The 7062-nt window shown below is 37.1% G+C and overlaps 1 non-coding gene across 1 annotated transcript; it reads right to left on the bottom strand.

Moving 5' to 3' along the window:
• Positions 1 to 517: 517 nt before the first annotated feature.
• LOC112422259 (small nucleolar RNA R71) lies at positions 518 to 624 on the bottom strand. The gene has a single exon (XR_003012626.2). It is a non-coding gene; the product is annotated as a small nucleolar RNA R71 (small nucleolar RNA).
• Between the last annotated feature and the right edge of the window lie 6438 nt (positions 625 to 7062).

The following is a 7062-nucleotide window of genomic DNA, read 5'->3' as shown; positions in this document are numbered from 1 at the left end:
CTCTCTCTCTCTCTCGCCCTTTCTCCTTATTTTATTTTTTTATTTTTATTTTTATTTTATTTTATTTTATTCAATTTTTTTTTTTATTTTTTTTATTTTCTATCTTTAACCGTTTTGATTTCAGGCATGACTGAAAGAAGATAATAACGATATGGATGAGAAACGTGCTCTAAAAGAGTATGCAATCACATCTTCAAATGAGCCGTACGATGCTATTGTGTACCCAACGGTTAAGGGTAGTAAATTTGAAATAAAGTCTGCACTTATTTACCTAGTGCAGCAAAATCAATTTTTCGGATCACCGACTGAGGATCTGAATCTTCATGTTTCAATTTTTTTAAGACTCAGTGGAACTTTGAAGGCAAACCAAGAGGCCGTAAGGCTGCACCTCTTTCCTTTCTCTTTGAGGGATAGAGCTAGTGCTTGGTTTCATTCATTGCAAATTGGTTCTATCACTTCATGGAACCAAATGAGGAAGGCATTTCTTTCCCAATTCTTTCCCCATAGTAAAACTGCTCAATTGAGAAGTCAAATCACACAATTCACTCAAAAAGATGGTTAATCTCTTTACGATGCGCGGGAGCGTTTCAAAGAAATGCTTAGGCTTTGCCCCCATCATGGTTTTGAGAATTGGCTTACTATCCACACTTTTTATAATGGTCTTTTGTTTTCCACAAAAATGAATGTTGATGCAGCTGCAGGTGGAGCTTTGATGAATAAAACTTTCACAGGAGCATATGATTTGATCGAGGACATGGCACAAAACCACTATCAGTGGACAAGTGAGAGAGTTATCACTGAAGGTACTCCTCCACCCTCTAAAAAAGAGGCAGGTATGTACCAGGTTTCTACCCTTGATCATCTATCTGCTAAGGTGGACACACTTCTTCAAAAATTTGATAAATTAACTGTAAGTGTCGTCACACCTGCTCTTGTTTCACCACCTTGTGAATTTTGTGGAATACTTGGCCATACTAGTGTTGAATGCCAACTAGGTAGTGTTGCTAAAAGTCCCGAGGAAAATTTTTATACCTTTAGACAACGGACAACACCACCTGTTTATGCAAACAACCAAAGAGTCCCTCAGAAATCCAGCTTGGAAATTTTACTAGAAAAACATGCTATGGAGCAATCCAAGCAATTTCAAGAACTTAAAAATCAAACTGGATTTTTGAATGAATCTCTTGTCAAGCTTACATCTAAAGTGGACTCCATTGCTATTCACACTAGAATGCTACAAACTCAAATCTCTGAAGTAGCCCAAAAAGTAGCTACTTCCTCTCAAACCCCCGAAGTCTTTCCAGGTCAAACTGAAGCCAACCCCAAAGGCCTTCTAAATGTTATTCAACTTAGGGACGGTAAGCAGTTAGAGGACCCCATTATGAAAACTAAGACAATTGAGGGTGAGATAGAGAGTGAAAAGCAACAAGGTGAGAAAGTCATAGGAGAGAGTGATAAGCCAATCGTTTCACCACCTTATAAACTCAAAATCCATGTCCCACAAAGGTTTGCTAAGCCTAACCTCATAGTGATTGAGAGTTTTTCCACCCCTTGTGTGATTGATAGTGAAACCATTGAGAAAGCTATGTGTGATTTGGGAGAGAATCTCAGGTTGATGCCACTATCCCTTTGGGAAAGATTGGGTATTGGGTAGAGAAACCTTCTAATCGTCAAGCTAATGACTCTAAAAGAGCGCTTCGTGGGAGGCAACCCACGAGTTTAATTGCTTTTATTTTGTTTGTTTCTTTTGTTTTGTAGGTATTTGTCCAAATATGATGCGAAAGCGAAGAAAAAAAAATGAAGCCATTGACCAGAAACCCACCCACAAAAAAAAAAAACTTCCCTCTTTTTCCAAAGAGTTGGCACGGCCCGTGACTGTGGTGGCACGCCCGTGCCAACCCATCAGCCACAAAAACAAAAAAAACAAAAAATTATTTTTTATTTTTTCTTCCCGTGTTCAAATCAAATAACCCCTTTCATCCTTCTTCCATAATTCTCTCCAAACTTCACCAACATTCATCCACCCACACCCAAACCAAGCTAAGGTCAATGGCATCAAAAAGGAAAGGTGAGGATATTGGAGCCTCCGGAAGAGGTGCAAGCAAGAAGCAATCAACAGCCCGCAATCATGGGATCCAATTCAAGGATTACGAGTAAAGAAATAGGTATAATTCTCTAATCTCTAGAACTATCTCTCCTTGCAGGTACCCTGATGTTAATGCTTTGGATAGACTAGAAATAGATGAACATGTGATTAGGCTGTTGAATAACTTCACAACCTTGTGCTTAGGTACCTTCACACGGTTATGGCTTGCACCATAAGGGGTAGAAAAGAGGTCGGAATGATGAGGACTGTTGAGCTGTTTATTTTGTAGGCTATGCTTTATAACCACCATGTTAACATTTGCTATTATTTGATTTATTATCTTGTTTCAATTGCTAGAAAGAAACCGGATATAAAGGTGATATAGTGGTAGGTGGAATCATCACTTTCATTGTTAGAAAAATTAAGGTAAATGTGAACAAAGGGATAAATATGATTGAGGGAAACTACTACCTAGACTTAGATACCCTCACTACCATGTTTTTATTAGAACCCATAGTCCTTCTCACAATTACCAATATGAGTGGAGAGTCAATAATGCTAATTTCTTGATTATTCTACCTAATTCAGATATTACTAATCCGAAGGTGGTAGAAAACTTGGTTTATGTTGGCACTAACCCACAGGTACACAATGATGGTGATGATGGTGGTGATGAAGAGGAGGTAGGTGCAAACTTGCACCATTAACAAGAAGCCGGTGGAAAATATAATGATGAACGGTGGACATGGATGCAAACCAAAGTTCAAAGAATCTGCACCGAGCAACAAAGACAAGGTGTTGAAATGATCGGGCTAAGAAACGATGTCCTAAGGGGCACTCAAATAAATGAATAAAACAATCAAATGTTCTGATACATGATGCAACACCTTCACCTCCAAGGTCTACCTTATGGACTTCAATAAAATTGTGAGCTCTCCTCTTCCTCTACTCTTCTCTACTTCTCTTCTTTCTTCATCATCTTCTTCTTCTTCTTCTTCTTCTTTTGAATCATTGAGGACAATGCTTCTCCTAAGTGTGGGGGGAGCCTAATAAAGTGTCTATAGTCGTAGTGTTTCCAAACTCCCCTTGAACTTTATTCTTTTGTTTTATTTTATTGTAAAAGGCATGAATAAGCAGCTTATTTTTATTGTTTTATTATGACATAAATTTTTTGTTGTCTCTTCATTGGTCGTTTCTTGTACATGAAAGTGATTTCTTGTGTTGTAAGTGTTCTTGCTATACCCACATCAGGTTTTATTGTGAAAATTCTCCAATGAGAAAAGCATCTAGTTGCAATCCTTGAGTAAGTGTATGAATAGGTATTTTAAGGAACACGTTCTAACTTTAATGGTAACTTGGACCCTTAAAAATCTTCAGAGTAAAAGTATTATAAGTTTGTGTGGGAATAATTCTAATGTGCTATAATGTGTATACCAAAATGGGGCAGAAGAATATCACCAGCACGTGGAGGAAAGGATACCCCCTCACTAACTACCTAAATGTGGTGATGACTTCTCAAACAAATTGTGCTTAAATTAAACCCTCTAAAAAGAGGAACTTCCTAAGTGAAGATGATTAAGTTGTAGCACTACTTAGGGTGATCATGGAAACTTGGAGAAAAGGATAACCCCTCGCGGACTTCCAATGTGAAATGATAGCCCCTAGGCATCTACAAGCCCCTAAGTGTCTAAATTATCAAATCAATCTAAACTCTCCCATCTCTCTTATATGAAATGAAGAAAGGATTTTTCTCGGTCACTTTAGTGTTAAGGTTAGAACCTGTTCCTCATAATATCTATCTTATACAGGAGCAAGAAAAGGGTTGGACTACACACACACACACTCACTTAAGACTTGTTGTTGGGTTGAATAAGTTCACAAGGAATACTTGAAGTTGTGATTAGTGTACATTGAAATGAAACATCGAGGGAGACATAAACTTTTATTTGAATTGTCATATATAAATCCTTTTTTGTTGCTGCCATGTCTATGCCTTTTGCTTGAGGACAAGCAAAGATTCAAGTGTGGGGGAGTTTGATGAGTCATTTATTGCTTACTTTTATATGCTTTTTAGTTTAGTTTTAATTAGATTTTATTTTATTTTAGATTAGCATTATTTCCTCTTTAGGATAGTTTACTACAAATTGCATTTTTTTTTATTTCAGGAATGAATATTGGATGGATTGAGTCTTGGAGCAAAAGAAAGGGACTTGGAGCCGATTGAATGCAAAAATATGAAGATTGAGAGACAAAAATATGTCTCTCCAAAGTCAGAAGCTTGGCACGGCCCGTGCTAGCATTGGCACGGCCGTGCCACCCACCAGAGTGCCTTTTGTTGCTTTTTGCTTAGATTTTAAGCTACTCTATTTTTAGCCCAAATGTAATTGCTTAGATTTTAAGTCGAATGTATGCTATAAATAGAGTAGCCATCCATCACAAATATTCATCTTTTCTTGGAATGCAATATGTGACAATTGTCTTTCTAATAAAAGTTCATTTACTTTCTTGTTATTTACTTTTATGCTTTCTCTCTTCTTCTCCTTGTCTACGATGAACATTAGTGAGTAGGCTTCTTCTTGTCTTGGGATTGTTGGATAAGTCTAAATGACATAATCCTAATCAAACCAAGCTCTAAGCCTTAATCTTATGTAACCTTAATTTCTTATCTAAATTCACCGCTTTAACATGGATCAATCATTATCAAATTGTGGAAACGAAAGTGGAGGGTTTGATAATTGTTTATCCATCATCTCAAATATCAATTCATAAAACGAAAGTGGAGCTTTGATATTCGAACAAGTGAATTTAGACAAGGGTTTCAAAGGCAGCGAAATAGTCTTTGAAATCTTTGAGACATATAGTTTCGATCTTCAAGGGAACTAATAATGATCAAGTCAGCGAAATAGGCTTGGTTGTTAGAGGAACCAAAATCTAATAGTAATCAAGTTAGCGAAATAGGCTTGGTTGCTAGAGGAACAAAAGAGAAACTGTCCTGAGAAATTAGGTCTAACATAAAGTTATAAGCTTATAGTTTGGTTTGTGAAGGACTTGTCATTTAGAGGAACCAATAATCCCAAGGCTTTCATCTTTTCTTTTAATTAAAAATACAAACTTTTCTACCTTCTAAACCTTCAGTTTAATCATTATTTAAAGTTAATTGAATTCTTAACTCCCTGTCGGAACGATACTCTAATTTTACTACTTCGGTAAGACCGTGCACTTGCGGTTTTATCCCATCACTAAGGTCAAAGGACAGTTTCTACATCAATCTAATCAATTTTCACCGTTTAATCATCAATTCTAAGAATTTGACCTAATTTTCGATTTCTCCAATTCAATCCTAATTCTTGCTAATTACAACCGGATGGATTACATGATTAATAACATTGTAGAGTTAGTCTCACCCTTAACTTGTATGAAGAAATCGAAGCTCTCTATGGTGATTCTCCCTTCTATGGCTTTTTCTCCTTTTTCTCCAAAAACAGTCGTACGTGGTAATCCCACTCGATACGCCACCGTTCCAACTCTTTCCGATATCTGATACGGACCAATAAATCTCGGAGTCAACTTCTTTGACTTCAAAGCATGTCCAACACCAGTCACAGGAGTGACTCTCAAAAACACGTGGTCTCCTTCTTGAAATTCAAGATCTTTCCTGCGTTTATCATGATAACTCTTCTGTCGACTTTGCGACGCTTTCATTTTCTCTTGAATCATCTTAACTTTCTCAGTAGTCTGCTGAACAATCTCTGGTCCTAAGACCACTCTTTCTCCTGACTCAAACCAACACAACGGAGTTCTGCATCTCCGACCATATAAAGCCTCAAAAGGTGCCATTCCAATACTAGAATGATAACTATTATTGTACGTGAACTCAATCAACGAAAGATGACTATCCCAAGTTCCTCCTTGCTCAAGAACACAAATTCTCAACAAATCCTCTAGCGACTGAATCGTCCTCTCCGACTGACCATCTGTCTGCGGATGATACGCCGAACTCAATCTCAACTTAGAACCCAAAGCCTCTTGCAAACTCTTCCAAAATCTAGAAGTAAATCTTGGATCTCTATCTGATACAATGCTCGAAGGAACACGATGCAACTTCACAATCTCTTTAATATAAATCTCTGCCAACTGGGCAACAGGAAAACTAATATTAATCGGTAGAAAATGAGCCAACTTCGTCAATCTATCAACAATAACCCAAATTGTGTCATTCCCTCTAGGCGTATTCGGCAAACTCGTCACAAAATCCATGGATATACTATCCCATTTCCATTCTGATGTTCGATCTTCGACTTCTGACAAACTAAACAGGAATACACAAACTGTGCCACATCTCGTTTCAATCTAGACCACCAGAAAATCTTCTTTAAATCATGATACATCTTCGTAGCTCCCGGGTGAATACTCAAGCTACTTCTATGACTCTCTTCAAGAATCATTTCCTTCATCTCTTCATCATCAGGAATACAAATCCGACCTCAGAATCTCAACACACCATGGTCATCGACCTTAAAGTCACCATCTTCAGTCTGATTACTAGCTACCAACAAGTCTACAAACTTGACATCAACTTTCTGTGCCTCTTTAATACTTTTCATAAATTCTAGGGATTTGACCTAGTTTTCATTTTCTCCAATTCAATCCTAAAGCTTGCTAACTAATCATCAGAATTACAATCAATTAACATTACTGAGTTATTAGTCTCACCCTTACCTGGTTATGAAGAAATCGCAGCTCTCTCTTTGATCTTTTCCCTTCTAAGTTTTTTCTCCCTTTTCCAAAAGTTTTCACGTACAATAGTTTTTGTAACAATTAGGTCTTCCCTATTGATAGATATTTTAGTAAGTGTACTAAAACTATCGAAGTAATAAAAATAAGTTCGTATCCACGAGGACTTTGTTAATCTCAACTTAGCAATAAAGTTAATATCTAGGATGTGTAAATTTTGTAAGTGCCTGAGGCAGTAGGTT

The sequence above is a fragment of the Medicago truncatula genome, chromosome 4 (genome assembly GCF_003473485.1).
Source record: "Medicago truncatula cultivar Jemalong A17 chromosome 4, MtrunA17r5.0-ANR, whole genome shotgun sequence".
NCBI classification, from domain to species: domain Eukaryota; kingdom Viridiplantae; phylum Streptophyta; class Magnoliopsida; order Fabales; family Fabaceae; genus Medicago; species Medicago truncatula.
Note: the sequence above shows the minus strand (reverse complement) of the source record. Positions and strands in the feature narration are given on the sequence as shown.